At 49.2% G+C, this 22,634-nt stretch overlaps 8 non-coding genes across 8 annotated transcripts; all 8 read left to right on the plus strand.

The window, feature by feature from the left end:
• The first annotated feature begins 1,666 nt into the window (after nucleotides 1-1,666).
• Nucleotides 1,667-1,786, plus strand: trnal-caa (transfer RNA leucine (anticodon CAA)). Its single transcript has 2 exons — nucleotides 1,667-1,704; nucleotides 1,741-1,786. It is a non-coding gene; the product is annotated as a tRNA-Leu (tRNA).
• Nucleotides 1,787-5,520: 3,734 nt separating this feature from the next.
• Nucleotides 5,521-5,640, plus strand: trnal-caa (transfer RNA leucine (anticodon CAA)). Its single transcript has 2 exons — nucleotides 5,521-5,558; nucleotides 5,595-5,640. It is a non-coding gene; the product is annotated as a tRNA-Leu (tRNA).
• A 1,777-nt stretch (nucleotides 5,641-7,417) lies between these two features.
• trnal-caa (transfer RNA leucine (anticodon CAA)) lies at nucleotides 7,418-7,537 on the plus strand. Its single transcript has 2 exons — nucleotides 7,418-7,455; nucleotides 7,492-7,537. It is a non-coding gene; the product is annotated as a tRNA-Leu (tRNA).
• A 3,732-nt stretch (nucleotides 7,538-11,269) lies between these two features.
• On the plus strand, nucleotides 11,270-11,389 carry trnal-caa (transfer RNA leucine (anticodon CAA)). Its single transcript has 2 exons — nucleotides 11,270-11,307; nucleotides 11,344-11,389. It is a non-coding gene; the product is annotated as a tRNA-Leu (tRNA).
• Nucleotides 11,390-13,166: 1,777 nt separating this feature from the next.
• trnal-caa (transfer RNA leucine (anticodon CAA)) lies at nucleotides 13,167-13,286 on the plus strand. Its single transcript has 2 exons — nucleotides 13,167-13,204; nucleotides 13,241-13,286. It is a non-coding gene; the product is annotated as a tRNA-Leu (tRNA).
• Nucleotides 13,287-15,099: 1,813 nt separating this feature from the next.
• trnal-caa (transfer RNA leucine (anticodon CAA)) lies at nucleotides 15,100-15,219 on the plus strand. The gene is made up of 2 exons: nucleotides 15,100-15,137; nucleotides 15,174-15,219. It is a non-coding gene; the product is annotated as a tRNA-Leu (tRNA).
• A 1,777-nt stretch (nucleotides 15,220-16,996) lies between these two features.
• On the plus strand, nucleotides 16,997-17,116 carry trnal-caa (transfer RNA leucine (anticodon CAA)). The gene is made up of 2 exons: nucleotides 16,997-17,034; nucleotides 17,071-17,116. It is a non-coding gene; the product is annotated as a tRNA-Leu (tRNA).
• Nucleotides 17,117-20,834: 3,718 nt separating this feature from the next.
• trnal-caa (transfer RNA leucine (anticodon CAA)) lies at nucleotides 20,835-20,954 on the plus strand. Its single transcript has 2 exons — nucleotides 20,835-20,872; nucleotides 20,909-20,954. It is a non-coding gene; the product is annotated as a tRNA-Leu (tRNA).
• The last annotated feature ends 1,680 nt before the right edge of the window (nucleotides 20,955-22,634 follow it).

Consider the following 22,634-nt stretch of genomic DNA (forward strand, 5'->3'; position numbering starts at 1 on the left):
AGTCCAACCTGTCACTTTCAAAGATAAGGCTGAGGCTTTAACAACAATCTTCAGCCGCAAGTGCCCACCGGATGATCTTACTCAGTCTCCCCCTGTGCTCCCCACCATCACAGACACCATTCTTCCAACAATTCCATTCACTCCGTGTCAGATCAAGAGACACTGGACACTGCAAAGGCTCTGTGCTCTGGCACTGATCCTGAAGGCTGCTACTCCACAACATGCCCTTCCTCCAGCCAAGTTCTCCCAGGACAGTTACAACACTGGGATCGACCTGGCCATGTGGGAAATTATCCAGGTATGTCCTGGACATAAAAAGCAGGACAAATCCAACTCAGCCAATTCCTCTCCCATCCATCTGTTCCCAATCCTCGGTAAAGTGATGGAAGGGCTCACCAACAGGGCTATCAAGCAGCACCTGCTCAGTGACACCCAGGTTGGCTTCCCCCAGGGTCACTCAGCTCCTGACCTGATTGTGTTTGTGTGTGTGTGTGAGAGATAAAGATTGTGTGTGTGCCTGTGAGTGTGTGTGTGTTTGTGTGTGTGTGTGAAGGAGAGAGCGTGTGTGTGTTAGCATGTGTTTGTGTGCGTGTGAGAGAGAGTGTGTGTGTGTGTGAGAGAGAGAGGTGTGTGTGTGTGAGATTGTGTGTGCCTGTGGGCGTGTGTGTGAGAGAGAGAGTGTGTGTTTGTGTGAAGGAGAGAGAGTGTGTATGTTAGCGTGTGTGTGTGTGAGAGAGAGTGCATGTGTGTGTGTGAGCGCAAGAGAGGCAGCGTGTACGTGTGTGTGTTTGTGTGTGTGAGAGTGAGAGAATGTGTGTGAGTATGTGTCTGAGAGTGTGTGTTTGTGTCTGTCTGTGTGTGTGTGAGAGAGAGTATGTATGTGTATATGTGTGTTTGAGAGAGAGAGGGTGTGAGTGTGTATATGAGTGTGTGGGCATGTGTGTGTGTGAGAAACAGAGAGGGAGAATTTGTAGGTGTGTTTGAGAGAGACAGAGTGTGTATGTGTGTGAGAGAGACAGAGTGTGCGTGTGTGTGTGTAAGAGAGAGTGTGCATGTGTCTTTGTGTGTGAGAGAGTGAAAGAATGTGTGTGTGTGAGAGAGAGTGTGTTTGAGAGAGAGAGAATGTGTGTGCGAGAGAGAGAGAATGTGTGTGTGTATGTGCGTGTATGTGTGTGTGTGAGTGAGAGTGGGTGCGTGTGAGAGAGAGAGAATTTGTATGTGTATGTCTGCAAGAGTGTGTTTGCGTGTGTCTGAGAGAGAGAGAGGAAGAATTTGTTGGTGTGTGTGAGAAAGAGTGTGTGTGTGTGAGAGAGTGCGTGTGTCTGTGTGTGTGTAAGAGGGAGAAGTGTGTGTGTGTGAGTGAGAGTGTGTGTGTGAGAGAGACAGAGAAAGGGAGAATTTGTGTGTATGAGAGGGAGAGAGTGTGTTTGTGCGTGCATGTGAGAGAGAGAGTGTGTGTGTGAGAGACAGATAGAGAGTGTGTGTGCGTGTGCATGTGAGAGAGAGTGTGTGTGTGCGAGAGTGAGACTGTGTATGAGGGATTGTTGCTGAGTGTGAATGCAAGGGAGCTGCAGAAATGCGGAATTGCATTTTGTGTCTGCACAAGAGCAAGGTGACTAATTGTACAGAGTGAGAAAGACATCTGGAAAGGCATCTGCAGCAGCTTGTCAGGATGGCCGCGTGGTCTAAGGCGCCAGACTCAAGGAGTGTTAGTCCTTGCTCTGCGTCTGGGCTTGTGAATTCTGGTCCCTTTCTAGGGGCGTGGGTTCAAATCCCACTCCTGACATTCTTCCCTTTTCCCCAAACAAACCTTCCCACACCCACCCACTGCCCCCACATTTCACAGCTTCTTGGAGCGGAGTCGCTCCCCCTTCACAAAGATGGAAGAGTCCAACCTGTCACTATCAAAGATAAGGCTGAGGCTTTTACAACAATCTTCAGCCGCAAGTGCCCACCGGATGATCTTACTCAGTCTCCCCCTGTGCTCCCCACCATCACAGACACCATTCTTCCAACAATTCCATTCACTCCGTGTCAGATCAAGAGACACTGGACACTGCAAAGGCTCTGTGCTCTGGCACTGCTCCTGAAGGCTGCTGCTCCACAACATGCCCTTCCTCCAGCCAAGTTCTACCAGGACAGTGACAACACTGGGATCGACCTGGCCATGTGGGAAATTATCCAGGTATGTCCTGGACATAAAAAGCAGGACAAATCCAACTCAGCCAATTCCTCTCCCATCCATCTGTTCCCAATCCTCGGTAAAGTGATGGAAGGGCTCACCAACAGTGCTATCAAGCAGCACCTGCTCAGTGACACCCAGTTTGGCTTCCCCCAGGGTCACTCAGCTCCTGACCTGATTGTGTTTGTGTGTGTGTGTGAGAGAGAGAGATTGTGTGTGTGTGTGTGTGTGAGAGATAAAGATTGTGTGTGTGCCTGTGAGTGTGTGTGTGTTTGTGTGTGTGTGTGAAGGAGAGAGCGTGTGTGTGTTAGCATGTGTTTGTGTGCGTGTGAGAGAGAGTGTGTGTGTGTGTGAGAGAGAGAGGTGTGTGTGTGTGAGATTGTGTGTGCCTGTGGGCGTGTGTGTGAGAGAGAGAGTGTGTGTTTGTGTGAAGGAGAGAGAGTGTGTATGTTAGCGTGTGTGTGTGTGAGAGAGAGTGCATGTGTGTGTGTGAGCGCAAGAGAGGCAGCGTGTACGTGTGTGTGTTTGTGTGTGTGAGAGTGAGAGAATGTGTGTGAGTATGTGTCTGAGAGTGTGTGTTTGTGTCTGTCTGTGTGTGTGTGTGAGAGAGAGTATGTATGTGTATATGTGTGTTTGAGAGAGAGAGGGTGTGAGTGTGTATATGAGTGTGTGGGCATGTGTGTGTGTGAGAAACAGAGAGGGAGAATTTGTAGGTGTGTTTGAGAGAGACAGAGTGTGTATGTGTGTGAGAGAGACAGAGTGTGCGTGTGTGTGTGTAAGAGAGAGTGTGCATGTGTCTTTGTGTGTGAGAGAGTGAAAGAATGTGTGTGTGTGAGAGAGAGTGTGTTTGAGAGAGAGAGAATGTGTGTGCGAGAGAGAGAGAATGTGTGTGTGTATGTGCATGTATGTGTGTGTGTGAGTGAGAGTGGGTGCGTGTGAGAGAGAGAGAATTTGTATGTGTATGTCTGCAAGAGTGTGTTTGCGTGTGTCTGAGAGAGAGAGAGGAAGAATTTGTTGGTGTGTGTGAGAAAGAGTGTGTGTGTGTGAGAGAGTGCGTGTGTCTGTGTGTGTGTAAGAGGGAGAAGTGTGTGTGTGTGAGTGAGAGTGTGTGTGTGAGAGAGACAGAGAAAGGGAGAATTTGTGTGTATGAGAGGGAGAGAGTGTGTTTGTGCGTGCATGTGAGAGAGAGAGTGTGTGTGTGAGAGACAGATAGAGAGTGTGTGTGCGTGTGCATGTGAGAGAGAGTGTGTGTGTGCGAGAGTGAGACTGTGTATGAGGGATTGTTGCTGAGTGTGAATGCAAGGGAGCTGCAGAAATGCGGAATTGCATTTTGTGTCTGCACAAGAGCAAGGTGACTAATTGTACAGAGTGAGAAAGACATCTGGAAAGGCATCTGCAGCAGCTTGACAGGATGGCCGTGTGGTCTAAGGCGCCAGACTCAAGGAGTGTTAGTCCTCGCTCTGCGTCTGGGCTTGTGAATTCTGGTCCCTTTCTAGGGGCGTGGGTTCAAATCCCACTCCCGACGTTCTTCCCTTTTCCCCAAACAAACCTTCCCACACCCACACACTGCCCCCACATTTCACAGCTTCTTGGAGAGGAGTCGCTCCCCCTTCACAAAGATGGAAGAGTCCAACCTGTCACTATCAAAGATAAGGCTGAGGCTTTTACAACAATCTTCAGCCGCAAGTGCCCACCGGATGATCTTACTCAGTCTCCCCCTGTGCTCCCCACCATCACAGACACCATTCTTCCAACAATTCCATTCACTCCGTGTCAGATCAAGAGACACTGGACACTGCAAAGGCTCTGTGCTCTGGCACTGCTCCTGAAGGCTGCTGCTCCACAACATGCCCTTCCTCCAGCCAAGTTCTACCAGGACAGTGACAACACTGGGATCGACCTGGCCATGTGGGAAATTATCCAGGTATGTCCTGGACATAAAAAGCAGGACAAATCCAACTCAGCCAATTCCTCTCCCATCCATCTGTTCCCAATCCTCGGTAAAGTGATGGAAGGGCTCACCAACAGTGCTATCAAGCAGCACCTGCTCAGTGACACCCAGTTTGGCTTCCCCCAGGGTCACTCAGCTCCTGACCTGATTGTGTTTGTGTGTGTGTGTGAGAGAGAGAGATTGTGTGTGTGTGTGTGTGTGAGAGATAAAGATTGTGTGTGTGCCTGTGAGTGTGTGTGTGTTTGTGTGTGTGTGTGAAGGAGAGAGCGTGTGTGTGTTAGCATTTGTTTGTGTGCGTGTGAGAGAGAGTGTGTGTGTGTGTGAGAGAGAGAGGTGTGTGTGTGTGAGATTGTGTGTACCTGTGGGCGTGTGTGTGAGAGAGAGAGTGTGTGTTTGTGTGAAGGAGAGAGAGTGTGTATGTTAGCGTGTGTGTGTGTGAGAGAGAGTGCATGTGTGTGTGTGAGCGCAAGAGAGGCAGCGTGTACGTGTGTGTGTTTGTGTGTGTGAGAGTGAGAGAATGTGTGTGAGTATGTGTCTGAGAGTGTGTGTTTGTGTCTGTCTGTGTGTGTGTGAGTGAGAGTATGTATGTGTATATGTGTGTTTGAGAGAGAGAGGGTGTGAGTGTGTATATGAGTGTGTGGGCATGTGTGTGTGTGAGAAACAGAGAGGGAGAATTTGTAGGTGTGTTTGAGAGAGACAGAGTGTGTATGTGTGTGAGAGAGACAGAGTGTGCGTGTGTGTGTGTAAGAGAGAGTGTGCATGTGTGTTTGTGTGTGAGAGAGTGAAAGAATGTGTGTGTGTGAGAGAGAGTGTGTTTGAGAGAGAGAGAATGTGTGTGCGAGAGAGTGAGAATGTGTGTGTGTATGTGCGTGTATGTGTGTGTGTGAGTGAGAGTGGGTGCGTGTGAGAGAGAGAGAATTTGTATGTGTATGTCTGCAAGAGTGTGTTTGCGTGTGTCTGAGAGAGAGAGAGGAAGAATTTGTTGGTATGTGTGAGAAAGAGTGTGTGTGTGAGATAGTGTGTGTGTGAGAGAGTGCGTGTGTCTGTGTGTGTGTAAGAGGGAGAAGTGTGTGTGTGTGAGTGAGAGTGTGTGTGTGAGAGAGACAGAGAAAGGGAGAATTTGTGTGTATGAGAGGGAGAGAGTGTGTTTGTGCGTGCATGTGAGAGAGAGAGTGTGTGTGTGAGAGACAGATAGAGAGTGTGTGTGCGTGTGCATGTGAGAGAGAGTGTGTGTGTGCGAGAGTGAGACTGTGTATGAGGGATTGTTGCTGAGTGTGAATGCAAGGGAGCTGCAGAAATGCGGAATTGCATTTTGTGTCTGCACAAGAGCAAGGTGACTAATTGTACAGAGTGAGAAAGACATCTGGAAAGGCATCTGCAGCAGCTTGTCAGGATGGCCGAGTGGTCTAAGGCGCCAGACTCAAGGAGTGTTAGTCCTTGCTCTGCATCTGGGCTTGTGAATTCTGGTCCCTTTCTAGGGGCGTGGGTTCAAATCCCACTCCTGACATTCTTCCCTTTTCCCCAAACAAACCTTCCCACACCCACACACTGCCCCCACATTTCACAGCTTCTTGGAGAGGAGTCGCTCCCCCTTCACAAAGATGGAAGAGTCCAACCTGTCACTATCAAAGATAAGGCTGAGGCTTTTACAACAATCTTCAGCTGCAAGTGCCCACCGGATGATCTTACTCAGTCTCCCCCTGTGCTCCCCACCATCACAGACACCATTCTTCCAACAATTCCATTCACTCCGTGTCAGATCAAGAGACACTGGACACTGCAAAGGCTCTGTGCTCTGGCACTGCTCCTGAAGGCTGCTGCTCCACAACATGCCCTTCCTCCAGCCAAGTTCTACCAGGACAGTGACAACACTGGGATCGACCTGGCCATGTGGGAAATTATCCAGGTATGTCCTGGACATAAAAAGCAGGACAAATCCAACTCAGCCAATTCCTCTCCCATCCATCTGTTCCCAATCCTCGGTAAAGTGATGGAAGGGCTCACCAACAGTGCTATCAAGCAGCACCTGCTCAGTGACACCCAGTTTGGCTTCCCCCAGGGTCACTCAGCTCCTGACCTGATTGTGTTTGTGTGTGTGTGTGAGAGAGAGAGATTGTGTGTGTGTGTGTGTGTGTGAGAGATAAAGATTGTGTGTGTGCCTGTGAGTGTGTGTGTGTTTGTGTGTGTGTGTGAAGGAGAGAGCGTGTGTGTGTTAGCATGTGTTTGTGTGCGTGTGAGAGAGAGTGTGTGTGTGTGTGAAAGAGAGAGGTGTGTGTGTGTGAGATTGTGTGTGCCTGTGGGCGTGTGTGTGAGCGAGAGAGTGTGTGTTTGTGTGAAGGAGAGAGAGTGTGTATGTTAGCGTGTGTGTGTGTGAGCGCAAGAGAGGCAGCGTGTACGTGTGTGTGTTTGTGTGTGTGAGAGTGAGAGAATGTGTGTGAGTATGTGTCTGAGAGTGTGTGTTTGTGTCTGTCTGTGTGTGTGTGAGTGAGAGTATGTATGTGTATATGTGTGTTTGAGAGAGAGAGGGTGTGAGTGTGTATATGAGTGTGTGGGCATGTGTGTGTGTGAGAAACAGAGAGGGAGAATTTGTAGGTGTGTTTGAGAGAGACAGAGTGTGTATGTGTGTGAGAGAGACAGAGTGTGCGTGTGTGTGTGTAAGAGAGAGTGTACATGTGTCTTTGTGTGTGAGAGAGTGAAAGAATGTGTGTGTGTGAGAGAGAGTGTGTTTGAGAGAGAGAGAATGTGTGTGCGAGAGAGAGAGAATGTGTGTGTGTATGTGCGTGTATGTGTGTGTGTGAGTGAGAGTGGGTGCGTGTGAGAGAGAGAGAATTTGTATGTGTATGTCTGCAAGAGTGTGTTTGCGTGTGTCTGAGAGAGAGAGAGGAAGAATTTGTTGGTGTGTGTGAGAAAGAGTGTGTGTGTGTGAGAGAGTGCGTGTGTCTGTGTGTGTGTAAGAGGGAGAAGTGTGTGTGTGTGAGTGAGAGTGTGTGTGTGAGAGAGACAGAGAAAGGGAGAATTTGTGTGTATGAGAGGGAGAGAGTGTGTTTGTGCGTGCATGTGAGAGAGAGAGTGTGTGTGTGAGAGACAGATAGAGAGTGTGTGTGCGTGTGCATGTGAGAGAGAGTGTGTGTGTGCGAGAGTGAGACTGTGTATGAGGGATTGTTGCTGAGTGTGAATGCAAGGGAGCTGCAGAAATGCGGAATTGCATTTTGTGTCTGCACAAGAGCAAGGTGACTAATTGTACAGAGTGAGAAAGACATCTGGAAAGGCATCTGCAGCAGCTTGTCAGGATGGCCGCGTGGTCTAAGGCGCCAGACTCAAGGAGTGTTAGTCCTTGCTCTGCGTCTGGGCTTGTGAATTCTGGTCCCTTTCTAGGGGCGTGGGTTCAAATCCCACTCCTGACATTCTTCCCTTTTCCCCAAACAAACCTTCCCACACCCACCCACTGCCCCCACATTTCACAGCTTCTTGGAGAGGAGTCACTCCCCCTTCACAAAGATGGAAGAGTCCAACCTGTCACTATCAAAGATAAGGCTGAGGCTTTTACAACAATCTTCAGCCGCAAGTGCCCACCGGATGATCTTACTCAGTCTCCCCCTGTGCTCCCCACCATCACAGACACCATTCTTCCAACAATTCCATTCACTCCGTGTCAGATCAAGAGACACTGGACACTGCAAAGGCTCTGTGCTCTGGCACTGCTCCTGAAGGCTGCTGCTCCACAACATGCCCTTCCTCCAGCCAAGTTCTACCAGGACAGTGACAACACTGGGATCGACCTGGCCATGTGGGAAATTATCCAGGTATGTCCTGGACATAAAAAGCAGGACAAATCCAACTCAGCCAATTCCTCTCCCATCCATCTGTTCCCAATCCTCGGTAAAGTGATGGAAGGGCTCACCAACAGTGCTATCAAGCAGCACCTGCTCAGTGACACCCAGTTTGGCTTCCCCCAGGGTCACTCAGCTCCTGACCTGATTGTGTTTGTGTGTGTGTGTGAGAGAGAGAGATTGTGTGTGTGTGTGTGTGTGAGAGATAAAGATTGTGTGTGTGCCTGTGAGTGTGTGTGTGTTTGTGTGTGTGTGTGAAGGAGAGAGCGTGTGTGTGTTAGCATGTGTTTGTGTGCGTGTGAGAGAGAGTGTGTGTGTGTGTGAGAGAGAGAGGTGTGTGTGTGTGAGATTGTGTGTGCCTGTGGGCGTGTGTGTGAGAGAGAGAGTGTGTGTTTGTGTGAAGGAGAGAGAGTGTGTATGTTAGCGTGTGTGTGTGTGAGAGAGAGTGCATGTGTGTGTGTGAGCGCAAGAGAGGCAGCGTGTACGTGTGTGTGTTTGTGTGTGTGAGAGTGAGAGAATGTGTGTGAGTATGTGTCTGAGAGTGTGTGTTTGTGTCTGTCTGTGTGTGTGTGAGAGAGAGTATGTATGTGTATATGTGTGTTTGAGAGAGAGAGGGTGTGAGTGTGTATATGAGTGTGTGGGCATGTGTGTGTGTGAGAAACAGAGAGGGAGAATTTGTAGGTGTGTTTGAGAGAGACAGAGTGTGTATGTGTGTGAGAGAGACAGAGTGTGCGTGTGTGTGTGTAAGAGAGAGTGTGCATGTGTCTTTGTGTGTGAGAGAGTGAAAGAATGTGTGTGTGTGAGAGAGAGTGTGTTTGAGAGAGAGAGAATGTGTGTGCGAGAGAGAGAGAATGTGTGTGTGTATGTGCATGTATGTGTGTGTGTGAGTGAGAGTGGGTGCGTGTGAGAGAGAGAGAATTTGTATGTGTATGTCTGCAAGAGTGTGTTTGCGTGTGTCTGAGAGAGAGAGAGGAAGAATTTGTTGGTGTGTGTGAGAAAGAGTGTGTGTGTGTGAGAGAGTGCGTGTGTCTGTGTGTGTGTAAGAGGGAGAAGTGTGTGTGTGTGAGTGAGAGTGTGTGTGTGAGAGAGACAGAGAAAGGGAGAATTTGTGTGTATGAGAGGGAGAGAGTGTGTTTGTGCGTGCATGTGAGAGAGAGAGTGTGTGTGTGAGAGACAGATAGAGAGTGTGTGTGCGTGTGCATGTGAGAGAGAGTGTGTGTGTGCGAGAGTGAGACTGTGTATGAGGGATTGTTGCTGAGTGTGAATGCAAGGGAGCTGCAGAAATGCGGAATTGCATTTTGTGTCTGCACAAGAGCAAGGTGACTAATTGTACAGAGTGAGAAAGACATCTGGAAAGGCATCTGCAGCAGCTTGACAGGATGGCCGTGTGGTCTAAGGCGCCAGACTCAAGGAGTGTTAGTCCTCGCTCTGCGTTTGGGCTTGTGAATTCTGGTCCCTTTCTAGGGGCGTGGGTTCAAATCCCACTCCCGACGTTCTTCCCTTTTCCCCAAACAAACCTTCCCACACCCACACACTGCCCCCACATTTCACAGCTTCTTGGAGAGGAGTCGCTCCCCCTTCACAAAGATGGAAGAGTCCAACCTGTCACTATCAAAGATAAGGCTGAGGCTTTTACAACAATCTTCAGCCGCAAGTGCCCACCGGATGATCTTACTCAGTCTCCCCCTGTGCTCCCCACCATCACAGACACCATTCTTCCAACAATTCCATTCACTCCGTGTCAGATCAAGAGACACTGGACACTGCAAAGGCTCTGTGCTCTGGCACTGCTCCTGAAGGTTGCTGCTCCACAACATGCCCTTCCTCCAGCCAAGTTCTACCAGGACAGTGACAACACTGGGATCGACCTGGCCATGTGGGAAATTATCCAGGTATGTCCTGGACATAAAAAGCAGGACAAATCCAACTCAGCCAATTCCTCTCCCATCCATCTGTTCCCAATCCTCGGTAAAGTGATGGAAGGGCTCACCAACAGTGCTATCAAGCAGCACCTGCTCAGTGACACCCAGTTTGGCTTCCCCCAGGGTCACTCAGCTCCTGACCTGATTGTGTTTGTGTGTGTGTGTGAGAGAGAGAGATTGTGTGTGTGTGTGTGTGTGAGAGATAAAGATTGTGTGTGTGCCTGTGAGTGTGTGTGTGTTTGTGTGTGTGTGTGAAGGAGAGAGCGTGTGTGTGTTAGCATTTGTTTGTGTGCGTGTGAGAGAGAGTGTGTGTGTGTGTGAGAGAGAGAGGTGTGTGTGTGTGAGATTGTGTGTACCTGTGGGCGTGTGTGTGAGAGAGAGAGTGTGTGTTTGTGTGAAGGAGAGAGAGTGTGTATGTTAGCGTGTGTGTGTGTGAGAGAGAGTGCATGTGTGTGTGTGAGCGCAAGAGAGGCAGCGTGTACGTGTGTGTGTTTGTGTGTGTGAGAGTGAGAGAATGTGTGTGAGTATGTGTCTGAGAGTGTGTGTTTGTGTCTGTCTGTGTGTGTGTGAGTGAGAGTATGTATGTGTATATGTGTGTTTGAGAGAGAGAGGGTGTGAGTGTGTATATGAGTGTGTGGGCATGTGTGTGTGTGAGAAACAGAGAGGGAGAATTTGTAGGTGTGTTTGAGAGAGACAGAGTGTGTATGTGTGTGAGAGAGACAGAGTGTGCGTGTGTGTGTGTAAGAGAGAGTGTGCATGTGTGTTTGTGTGTGAGAGAGTGAAAGAATGTGTGTGTGTGAGAGAGAGTGTGTTTGAGAGAGAGAGAATGTGTGTGCGAGAGAGAGAGAATGTGTGTGTGTATGTGCGTGTATGTGTGTGTGTGAGTGAGAGTGGGTGCGTGTGAGAGAGAGAGAATTTGTATGTGTATGTCTGCAAGAGTGTGTTTGCGTGTGTCTGAGAGAGAGAGAGGAAGAATTTGTTGGTGTGTGTGAGAAAGAGTGTGTGTGTGAGATAGTGTGTGTGTGAGAGAGTGCGTGTGTCTGTGTGTGTGTAAGAGGGAGAAGTGTGTGTGTGTGAGTGAGAGTGTGTGTGTGAGAGAGACAGAGAAAGGGAGAATTTGTGTGTATGAGAGGGAGAGAGTGTGTTTGTGCGTGCATGTGAGAGAGAGAGTGTGTGTGTGAGAGACAGATAGAGAGTGTGTGTGCGTGTGCATGTGAGAGAGAGTGTGTGTGTGCGAGAGTGAGACTGTGTATGAGGGATTGTTGCTGAGTGTGAATGCAAGGGAGCTGCAGAAATGCGGAATTGCATTTTGTGTCTGCACAAGAGCAAGGTGACTAATTGTACAGAGTGAGAAAGACATCTGGAAAGGCATCTGCAGCAGCTTGTCAGGATGGCCGAGTGGTCTAAGGCGCCAGACTCAATGAGTGTTAGTCCTTGCTCTGCATCTGGGCTTGTGAATTCTGGTCCCTTTCTAGGGGCGTGGGTTCAAATCCCACTCCTGACATTCTTCCCTTTTCCCCAAACAAACCTTCCCACACCCACACACTGCCCCCACATTTCACAGCTTCTTGGAGAGGAGTCGCTCCCCCTTCACAAAGATGGAAGAGTCCAACCTGTCACTATCAAAGATAAGGCTGAGGCTTTTACAACAATCTTCAGCTGCAAGTGCCCACCGGATGATCTTACTCAGTCTCCCCCTGTGCTCCCCACCATCACAGACACCATTCTTCCAACAATTCCATTCACTCCGTGTCAGATCAAGAGACACTGGACACTGCAAAGGCTCTGTGCTCTGGCACTGCTCCTGAAGGCTGCTGCTCCACAACATGCCCTTCCTCCAGCCAAGTTCTACCAGGACAGTGACAACACTGGGATCGACCTGGCCATGTGGGAAATTATCCAGGTATGTCCTGGACATAAAAAGCAGGACAAATCCAACTCAGCCAATTCCTCTCCCATCCATCTGTTCCCAATCCTCGGTAAAGTGATGGAAGGGCTCACCAACAGTGCTATCAAGCAGCACCTGCTCAGTGACACCCAGTTTGGCTTCCCCCAGGGTCACTCAGCTCCTGACCTGATTGTGTTTGTGTGTGTGTGTGAGAGAGAGAGATTGTGTGTGTGTGTGTGTGTGTGAGAGATAAAGATTGTGTGTGTGCCTGTGAGTGTGTGTGTGTTTGTGTGTGTGTGTGAAGGAGAGAGCGTGTGTGTGTTAGCATGTGTTTGTGTGCGTGTGAGAGAGAGTGTGTGTGTGTGTGAAAGAGAGAGGTGTGTGTGTGTGAGATTGTGTGTGCCTGTGGGCGTGTGTGTGAGCGAGAGAGTGTGTGTTTGTGTGAAGGAGAGAGAGTGTGTATGTTAGCGTGTGTGTGTGTGAGCGCAAGAGAGGCAGCGTGTACGTGTGTGTGTTTGTGTGTGTGAGAGTGAGAGAATGTGTGTGAGTATGTGTCTGAGAGTGTGTGTTTGTGTCTGTCTGTGTGTGTGTGAGTGAGAGTATGTATGTGTATATGTGTGTTTGAGAGAGAGAGGGTGTGAGTGTGTATATGAGTGTGTGGGCATGTGTGTGTGTGAGAAACAGAGAGGGAGAATTTGTAGGTGTGTTTGAGAGAGACAGAGTGTGTATGTGTGTGAGAGAGACAGAGTGTGCGTGTGTGTGTGTAAGAGAGAGTGTGCATGTGTGTTTGTGTGTGAGAGAGTGAAAGAATGTGTGTGTGTGAGAGAGAGTGTGTTTGAGAGAGAGAGAATGTGTGTGCGAGAGAGAGAGAATGTGTGTGTGTATGTGCGTGTATGTGTGTGTGTGAGTGAGAGTGGGTGCGTGTGAGAGAGAGAGAATTTGTATGTGTATGTCTGCAAGAGTGTGTTTGCGTGTGTCTGAGAGAGAGAGAGGAAGAATTTGTTGGTGTGTGTGAGAAAGAGTGTGTGTGTGTGAGAGAGTGCGTGTGTCTGTGTGTGTGTAAGAGGGAGAAGTGTGTGTGTGTGAGTGAGAGTGTGTGTGTGAGAGAGACAGAGAAAGGGAGAATTTGTGTGTATGAGAGGGAGAGAGTGTGTTTGTGCGTGCATGTGAGAGAGAGAGTGTGTGTGTGAGAGACAGATAGAGAGTGTGTGTGCGTGTGCATGTGAGAGAGAGTGTGTGTGTGCGAGAGTGAGACTGTGTATGAGGGATTGTTGCTGAGTGTGAATGCAAGGGAGCTGCAGAAATGCGGAATTGCATTTTGTGTCTGCACAAGAGCAAGGTGACTAATTGTACAGAGTGAGAAAGACATCTGGAAAGGCATCTGCAGCAGCTTGTCAGGATGGCTGCGTGGTCTAAGGCGCCAGACTCAAGGAGTGTTAGTCCTTGCTCTGCGTCTGGGCTTGTGAATTCTGGTCCCTTTCTAGGGGCGTGGGTTCAAATCCCACTCCTGACATTCTTCCCTTTTCCCCAAACAAACCTTCCCACACCCACCCACTGCCCCCACATTTCACAGCTTCTTGGAGCGGAGTCGCTCCCCCTTCACAAAGATGGAAGAGTCCAACCTGTCACTATCAAAGATAAGGCTGAGGCTTTTACAACAATCTTCAGCCGCAAGTGCCCACCGGATGATCTTACTCAGTCTCCCCCTGTGCTCCCCACCATCACAGACACCATTCTTCCAAAAATTCCATTCACTCCGTGTCAGATCAAGAGACACTGGACACTGCAAAGGCTCTGTGCTCTGGCACTGCTCCTGAAGGCTGCTGCTCCACAACATGCCCTTCCTCCAGCCAAGTTCTACCAGGACAGTGACAACACTGGGATCGACCTGGCCATGTGGGAAATTATCCAGGTATGTCCTGGACATAAAAAGCAGGACAAATCCAACTCAGCCAATTCCTCTCCCATCCATCTGTTCCCAATCCTCGGTAAAGTGATGGAAGGGCTCACCAACAGTGCTATCAAGCAGCACCTGCTCAGTGACACCCAGTTTGGCTTCCCCCAGGGTCACTCAGCTCCTGACCTGATTGTGTTTGTGTGTGTGTGTGAGAGAGAGAGATTGTGTGTGTGTGTGTGTGTGAGAGATAAAGATTGTGTGTGTGCCTGTGAGTGTGTGTGTGTTTGTGTGTGTGTGTGAAGGAGAGAGCGTGTGTGTGTTAGCATTTGTTTGTGTGCGTGTGAGAGAGAGTGTGTGTGTGTGTGAGAGAGAGAGGTGTGTGTGTGTGAGATTGTGTGTACCTGTGGGCGTGTGTGTGAGAGAGAGAGTGTGTGTTTGTGTGAAGGAGAGAGAGTGTGTATGTTAGCGTGTGTGTGTGTGAGAGAGAGTGCATGTGTGTGTGTGAGCGCAAGAGAGGCAGCGTGTACGTGTGTGTGTTTGTGTGTGTGAGAGTGAGAGAATGTGTGTGAGTATGTGTCTGAGAGTGTGTGTTTGTGTCTGTCTGTGTGTGTGTGAGTGAGAGTATGTATGTGTATATGTGTGTTTGAGAGAGAGAGGGTGTGAGTGTGTATATGAGTGTGTGGGCATGTGTGTGTGTGAGAAACAGAGAGGGAGAATTTGTAGGTGTGTTTGAGAGAGACAGAGTGTGTATGTGTGTGAGAGAGACAGAGTGTGCGTGTGTGTGTGTAAGAGAGAGTGTGCATGTGTGTTTGTGTGTGAGAGAGTGAAAGAATGTGTGTGTGTGAGAGAGAGTGTGTTTGAGAGAGAGAGAATGTGTGTGCGAAAGAGTGAGAATGTGTGTGTGTATGTGCGTGTATGTGTGTGTGTGAGTGAGAGTGGGTGCGTGTGAGAGAGAGAGAATTTGTATGTGTATGTCTGCAAGAGTGTGTTTGCGTGTGTCTGAGAGAGAGAGAGGAAGAATTTGTTGGTGTGTGTGAGAAAGAGTGTGTGTGTGAGATAGTGTGTGTGTGAGAGAGTGCGTGTGTCTGTGTGTGTGTAAGAGGGAGAAGTGTGTGTGTGTGAGTGAGAGTGTGTGTGTGAGAGAGACAGAGAAAGGGAGAATTTGTGTGTATGAGAGGGAGAGAGTGTGTTTGTGCGTGCATGTGAGAGAGAGAGTGTGTGTGTGAGAGACAGATAGAGAGTGTGTGTGCGTGTGCATGTGAGAGAGAGTGTGTGTGTGCGAGAGTGAGACTGTGTATGAGGGATTGTTGCTGAGTGTGAATGCAAGGGAGCTGCAGAAATGCGGAATTGCATTTTGTGTCTGCACAAGAGCAAGGTGACTAATTGTACAGAGTGAGAAAGACATCTGGAAAGGCATCTGCAGCAGCTTGTCAGGATGGCCGAGTGGTCTAAGGCGCCAGACTCAAGGAGTGTTAGTCCTTGCTCTGCATCTGGGCTTGTGAATTCTGGTCCCTTTCTAGGGGCGTGGGATAAAATCCCACTCCTGACATTCTTCCCTTTTCCCCAAACAAACCTTCCCACACCCACACACTGCCCCCACATTTCACAGCTTCTTGGAGAGGAGTCGCTCCCCCTTCACAAAGATGGAAGAGTCCAACCTGTCACTATCAAAGATAAGGCTGAGGCTTTTACAACAATCTCCAGCTGCAAGTGCCCACCGGATGATCTTACTCAGTCTCCCCCTGTGCTCCCCACCATCACAGACACCATTCTTCCAACAATTCCATTCACTCCGTGTCAGATCAAGAGACACTGGACACTGCAAAGGCTCTGTGCTCTGGCACTGCTCCTGAAGGCTGCTGCTCCACAACATGCCCTTCCTCCAGCCAAGTTCTACCAGGACAGTGACAACACTGGGATCGACCTGGCCATGTGGGAAATTATCCAGGTATGTCCTGGACATAAAAAGCAGGACAAATCCAACTCAGCCAATTCCTCTCCCATCCATCTGTTCCCAATCCTCGGTAAAGTGATGGAAGGGCTCACCAACAGTGCTATCAAGCAGCACCTGCTCAGTGACACCCAGTTTGGCTTCCCCCAGGGTCACTCAGCTCCTGACCTGATTGTGTTTGTGTGTGTGTGTGAGAGAGAGAGATTGTGTGTGTGTGTGTGTGTGTGAGAGATAAAGATTGTGTGTGTGCCTGTGAGTGTGTGTGTGTTTGTGTGTGTGTGTGAAGGAGAGAGCGTGTGTGTGTTAGCATGTGTTTGTGTGCGTGTGAGAGAGAGTGTGTGTGTGTGTGAAAGAGAGAGGTGTGTGTGTGTGAGATTGTGTGTGCCTGTGGGCGTGTGTGTGAGCGAGAGAGTGTGTGTTTGTGTGAAGGAGAGAGAGTGTGTATGTTAGCGTGTGTGTGTGTGAGCGCAAGAGAGGCAGCGTGTACGTGTGTGTGTTTGTGTGTGTGAGAGTGAGAGAATGTGTGTGAGTATGTGTCTGAGAGTGTGTGTTTGTGTCTGTCTGTGTGTGTGTGAGTGAGAGTATGTATGTGTATATGTGTGTTTGAGAGAGAGAGGGTGTGAGTGTGTATATGAGTGTGTGGGCATGTGTGTGTGTGAGAAACAGAGAGGGAGAATTTGTAGGTGTGTTTGAGAGAGACAGAGTGTGTATGTGTGTGAGAGAGACAGAGTGTGCGTGTGTGTGTGTAAGAGAGAGTGTGCATGTGTCTTTGTGTGTGAGAGAGTGAAAGAATGTGTGTGTGTGAGAGAGAGTGTGTTTGAGAGAGAGAGAATGTGTGTGCGAGAGAGAGAGAATGTGTGTGTGTATGTGCGTGTATGTGTGTGTGTGAGTGAGAGTGGGTGCGTGTGAGAGAGAGAGAATTTGTATGTGTATGTCTGCAAGAGTGTGTTTGCGTGTGTCTGAGAGAGAGAGAGGAAGAATTTGTTGGTGTGTGTGAGAAAGAGTGTGTGTGTGTGAGAGAGTGCGTGTGTCTGTGTGTGTGTAAGAGGGAGAAGTGTGTGTGTGTGAGTGAGAGTGTGTGTGTGAGAGAGACAGAGAAAGGGAGAATTTGTGTGTATGAGAGGGAGAGAGTGTGTTTGTGCGTGCATGTGAGAGAGAGAGTGTGTGTGTGAGAGACAGATAGAGAGTGTGTGTGCGTGTGCATGTGAGAGAGAGTGTGTGTGTGCGAGAGTGAGACTGTGTATGAGGGATTGTTGCTGAGTGTGAATGCAAGGGAGCTGCAGAAATGCGGAATTGCATTTTGTGTCTGCACAAGAGCAAGGTGACTAATTGTACAGAGTGAGAAAGACATCTGGAAAGGCATCTGCAGCAGCTTGTCAGGATGGCCGCGTGGTCTAAGGCGCCAGACTCAAGGAGTGTTAGTCCTTGCTCTGCGTCTGGGCTTGTGAATTCTGGTCCCTTTCTAGGGGCGTGGGTTCAAATCCCACTCCTGACATTCTTCCCTTTTCCCCAAACAAACCTTCCCACACCCACCCACTGCCCCCACATTTCACAGCTTCTTGGAGCGGAGTCGCTCCCCCTTCACAAAGATGGAAGAGTCCAACCTGTCACTATCAAAGATAAGGCTGAGGCTTTTACAACAATCTTCAGCTGCAAGTGCCCACCGGATGATCTTACTCAGTCTCCCCCTGTGCTCCCCACCATCACAGACACCATTCTTCCAACAATTCCATTCACTCCGTGTCAGATCAAGAGACACTGGACACTGCAAAGGCTCTGTGCTCTGGCACTGCTCCTGAAGGCTGCTGCTCCACAACATGCCCTTCCTCCAGCCAAGTTCTACCAGGACAGTGACAACACTGGGATCGACCTGGCCATGTGGGAAATTATCCAGGTATGTCCTGGACATAAAAAGCAGGACAAATCCAACTCAGCCAATTCCTCTCCCATCCATCTGTTCCCAATCCTCGGTAAAGTGATGGAAGGGCTCACCAACAGTGCTATCAAGCAGCACCTGCTCAGTGACACCCAGTTTGGCTTCCCCCAGGGTCACTCAGCTCCTGACCTGATTGTGTTTGTGTGTGTGTGTGAGAGAGAGAGATTGTGTGTGTGTGTGTGTGTGAGAGATAAAGATTGTGTGTGTGCCTGTGAGTGTGTGTGTGTTTGTGTGTGTGTGTGAAGGAGAGAGCGTGTGTGTGTTAGCATGTGTTTGTGTGCGTGTGAGAGAGAGTGTGTGTGTGTGTGAGAGAGAGAGGTGTGTGTGTGTGAGATTGTGTGTGCCTGTGGGCGTGTGTGTGAGAGAGAGAGTGTGTGTTTGTGTGAAGGAGAGAGAGTGTGTATGTTAGCGTGTGTGTGTGTGAGAGAGAGTGCATGTGTGTGTGTGAGCGCAAGAGAGGCAGCGTGTACGTGTGTGTGTTTGTGTGTGTGAGAGTGAGAGAATGTGTGTGAGTATGTGTCTGAGAGTGTGTGTTTGTGTCTGTCTGTGTGTGTGTGAGAGAGAGTATGTATGTGTATATGTGTGTTTGAGAGAGAGAGGGTGTGAGTGTGTATATGAGTGTGTGGGCATGTGTGTGTGTGAGAAACAGAGAGGGAGAATTTGTAGGTGTGTTTGAGAGAGACAGAGTGTGTATGTGTGTGAGAGAGACAGAGTGTGCGTGTGTGTGTGTAAGAGAGAGTGTGCATGTGTCTTTGTGTGTGAGAGAGTGAAAGAATGTGTGTGTGTGAGAGAGAGTGTGTTTGAGAGAGAGAGAATGTGTGTGCGAGAGAGAGAGAATGTGTGTGTGTATGTGCGTGTATGTGTGTGTGTGAGTGAGAGTGGGTGCGTGTGAGAGAGAGAGAATTTGTATGTGTATGTCTGCAAGAGTGTGTTTGCGTGTGTCTGAGAGAGAGAGAGGAAGAATTTGTTGGTGTGTGTGAGAAAGAGTGTGTGTGTGTGAGAGAGTGCGTGTGTCTGTGTGTGTGTAAGAGGGAGAAGTGTGTGTGTGTGAGTGAGAGTGTGTGTGTGAGAGAGACAGAGAAAGGGAGAATTTGTGTGTATGAGAGGGAGAGAGTGTGTTTGTGCGTGCATGTGAGAGAGAGAGTGTGTGTGTGAGAGACAGATAGAGAGTGTGTGTGCGTGTGCATGTGAGAGAGAGTGTGTGTGTGCGAGAGTGAGACTGTGTATGAGGGATTGTTGCTGAGTGTGAATGCAAGGGAGCTGCAGAAATGCGGAATTGCATTTTGTGTCTGCACAAGAGCAAGGTGACTAATTGTACAGAGTGAGAAAGACATCTGGAAAGGCATCTGCAGCAGCTTGACAGGATGGCCGTGTGGTCTAAGGCACCAGACTCAAGGAGTGTTAGTCCTCGCTCTGCGTCTGGGCTTGTGAATTCTGGTCCCTTTCTAGGGGCGTGGGTTCAAATCCCACTCCCGACGTTCTTCCCTTTTCCCCAAACAAACCTTCCCACACCCACACACTGCCCCCACATTTCACAGCTTCTTGGAGAGGAGTCGCTCCCCCTTCACAAAGATGGAAGAGTCCAACCTGTCACTATCAAAGATAAGGCTGAGGCTTTTACAACAATCTTCAGCCGCAAGTGCCCACCGGATGATCTTACTCAGTCTCCCCCTGTGCTCCCCACCATCACAGACACCATTCTTCCAACAATTCCATTCACTCCGTGTCAGATCAAGAGACACTGGACACTGCAAAGGCTCTGTGCTCTGGCACTGCTCCTGAAGGCTGCTGCTCCACAACATGCCCTTCCTCCAGCCAAGTTCTACAAGGACAGTGACAACACTGGGATCGACCTGGCCATGTGGGAAATTATCCAGGTATGTCCTGGACATAAAAAGCAGGACAAATCCAACTCAGCCAATTCCTCTCCCATCCATCTGTTCCCAATCCTCGGTAAAGTGATGGAAGGGCTCACCAACAGTGCTATCAAGCAGCACCTGCTCAGTGACACCCAGTTTGGCTTCCCCCAGGGTCACTCAGCTCCTGACCTGATTGTGTTTGTGTGTGTGTGTGAGAGAGAGAGATTGTGTGTGTGTGTGTGTGTGAGAGATAAAGATTGTGTGTGTGCCTGTGAGTGTGTGTGTGTTTGTGTGTGTGTGTGAAGGAGAGAGCGTGTGTGTGTTAGCATTTGTTTGTGTGCGTGTGAGAGAGAGTGTGTGTGTGTGTGAGAGAGAGAGGTGTGTGTGTGTGAGATTGTGTGTACCTGTGGGCGTGTGTGTGAGAGAGAGAGTGTGTGTTTGTGTGAAGGAGAGAGAGTGTGTATGTTAGCGTGTGTGTGTGTGAGAGAGAGTGCATGTGTGTGTGTGAGCGCAAGAGAGGCAGCGTGTACGTGTGTGTGTTTGTGTGTGTGAGAGTGAGAGAATGTGTGTGAGTATGTGTCTGAGAGTGTGTGTTTGTGTCTGTCTGTGTGTGTGTGAGTGAGAGTATGTATGTGTATATGTGTGTTTGAGAGAGAGAGGGTGTGAGTGTGTATATGAGTGTGTGGGCATGTGTGTGTGTGAGAAACAGAGAGGGAGAATTTGTAGGTGTGTTTGAGAGAGACAGAGTGTGTATGTGTGTGAGAGAGACAGAGTGTGCGTGTGTGTGTGTAAGAGAGAGTGTGCATGTGTGTTTGTGTGTGAGAGAGTGAAAGAATGTGTGTGTGTGAGAGAGAGTGTGTTTGAGAGAGAGAGAATGTGTGTGCGAGAGAGAGAGAATGTGTGTGTGTATGTGCGTGTATGTGTGTGTGTGAGTGAGAGTGGGTGCGTGTGAGAGAGAGAGAATTTGTATGTGTATGTCTGCAAGAGTGTGTTTGCGTGTGTCTGAGAGAGAGAGAGGAAGAATTTGTTGGTGTGTGTGAGAAAGAGTGTGTGTGTGTGAGAGAGTGCGTGTGTCTGTGTGTGTGTAAGAGGGAGAAGTGTGTGTGTGTGAGTGAGAGTGTGTGTGTGAGAGAGACAGAGAAAGGGAGAATTTGTGTGTATGAGAGGGAGAGAGTGTGTTTGTGCGTGCATGTGAGAGAGAGAGTGTGTGTGTGAGAGACAGATAGAGAGTGTGTGTGCGTGTGCATGTGAGAGAGAGTGTGTGTGTGCGAGAGTGAGACTGTGTATGAGGGATTGTTGCTGAGTGTGAATGCAAGGGAGCTGCAGAAATGCGGAATTGCATTTTGTGTCTGCACAAGAGCAAGGTGACTAATTGTACAGAGTGAGAAAGACATCTGGAAAGGCATCTGCAGCAGCTTGTCAGGATGGCCGAGTGGTCTAAGGCGCCAGACTCAAGGAGTGTTAGTCCTTGCTCTGCATCTGGGCTTGTGAGTTCTGGTCCCTTTCTAGGGGCGTGGGTTCAAATCCCACTCCTGACATTCTTCCCTTTTCCCCAAACAAACCTTCCCACACCCACACACTGCCCCCACATTTCACAGCTTCTTGGAGAGGAGTCGCTCCCCCTTCACAAAGATGGAAGAGTCCAACCTGTCACTATCAAAGATAAGGCTGAGGCTTTTACAACAATCTTCAGCTGCAAGTGCCCACCGGATGATCTTACTCAGTCTCCCCCTGTGCTCCCCACCATCACAGACACCATTCTTCCAACAATTCCATTCACTCCGTGTCAGATCAAGAGACACTGGACACTGCAAAGGCTCTGTGCTCTGGCACTGCTCCTGAAGGCTGCTGCTCCACAACATGCCCTTCCTCCAGCCAAGTTCTACCAGGACAGTGACAACACTGGGATCGACCTGGCCATGTGGGAAATTATCCAGGTATGTCCTGGACATAAAAAGCAGGACAAATCCAACTCAGCCAATTCCTCTCCCATCCATCTGTTCCCAATCCTCGGTAAAGTGATGGAAGGGCTCACCAACAGTGCTATCAAGCAGCACCTGCTCAGTGACACCCAGTTTGGCTTCCCCCAGGGTCACTCAGCTCCTGACCTGATTGTGTTTGTGTGTGTGTGTGAGAGAGAGAGATTGTGTGTGTGTGTGTGTGTGTGAGAGATAAAGATTGTGTGTGTGCCTGTGAGTGTGTGTGTGTTTGTGTGTGTGTGTGAAGGAGAGAGCGTGTGTGTGTTAGCATGTGTTTGTGTGCGTGTGAGAGAGAGTGTGTGTGTGTGTGAAAGAGAGAGGTGTGTGTGTGTGAGATTGTGTGTGCCTGTGGGCGTGTGTGTGAGCGAGAGAGTGTGTGTTTGTGTGAAGGAGAGAGAGTGTGTATGTTAGCGTGTGTGTGTGTGAGCGCAAGAGAGGCAGCGTGTACGTGTGTGTGTTTGTGTGTGTGAGAGTGAGAGAATGTGTGTGAGTATGTGTCTGAGAGTGTGTGTTTGTGTCTGTCTGTGTGTGTGTGAGTGAGAGTATGTATGTGTATATGTGTGTTTGAGAGAGAGAGGGTGTGAGTGTGTATATGAGTGTGTGGGCATGTGTGTGTGTGAGAAACAGAGAGGGAGAATTTGTAGGTGTGTTTGAGAGAGACAGAGTGTGTATGTGTGTGAGAGAGACAGAGTGTGCGTGTGTGTGTGTAAGAGAGAGTGTGCATGTGTGTTTGTGTGTGAGAGAGTGAAAGAATGTGTGTGTGTGAGAGAGAGTGTGTTTGAGAGAGAGAGAATGTGTGTGCGAGAGAGAGAGAATGTGTGTGTGTATGTGCGTGTATGTGTGTGTGTGAGTGAGAGTGGGTGCGTGTGAGAGAGAGAGAATTTGTATGTGTATGTCTGCAAGAGTGTGTTTGCGTGTGTCTGAGAGAGAGAGAGGAAGAATTTGTTGGTGTGTGTGAGAAAGAGTGTGTGTGTGTGAGAGAGTGCGTGTGTCTGTGTGTGTGTAAGAGGGAGAAGTGTGTGTGTGTGAGTGAGAGTGTGTGTGTGAGAGAGACAGAGAAAGGGAGAATTTGTGTGTATGAGAGGGAGAGAGTGTGTTTGTGCGTGCATGTGAGAGAGAGAGTGTGTGTGTGAGAGACAGATAGAGAGTGTGTGTGCGTGTGCATGTGAGAGAGAGTGTGTGTGTGCGAGAGTGAGACTGTGTATGAGGGATTGTTGCTGAGTGTGAATGCAAGGGAGC

The sequence above is a fragment of the Chiloscyllium punctatum genome, chromosome 17, assembly GCF_047496795.1.
Source record: "Chiloscyllium punctatum isolate Juve2018m chromosome 17, sChiPun1.3, whole genome shotgun sequence".
Lineage (NCBI taxonomy): Eukaryota > Metazoa > Chordata > Chondrichthyes > Orectolobiformes > Hemiscylliidae > Chiloscyllium > Chiloscyllium punctatum.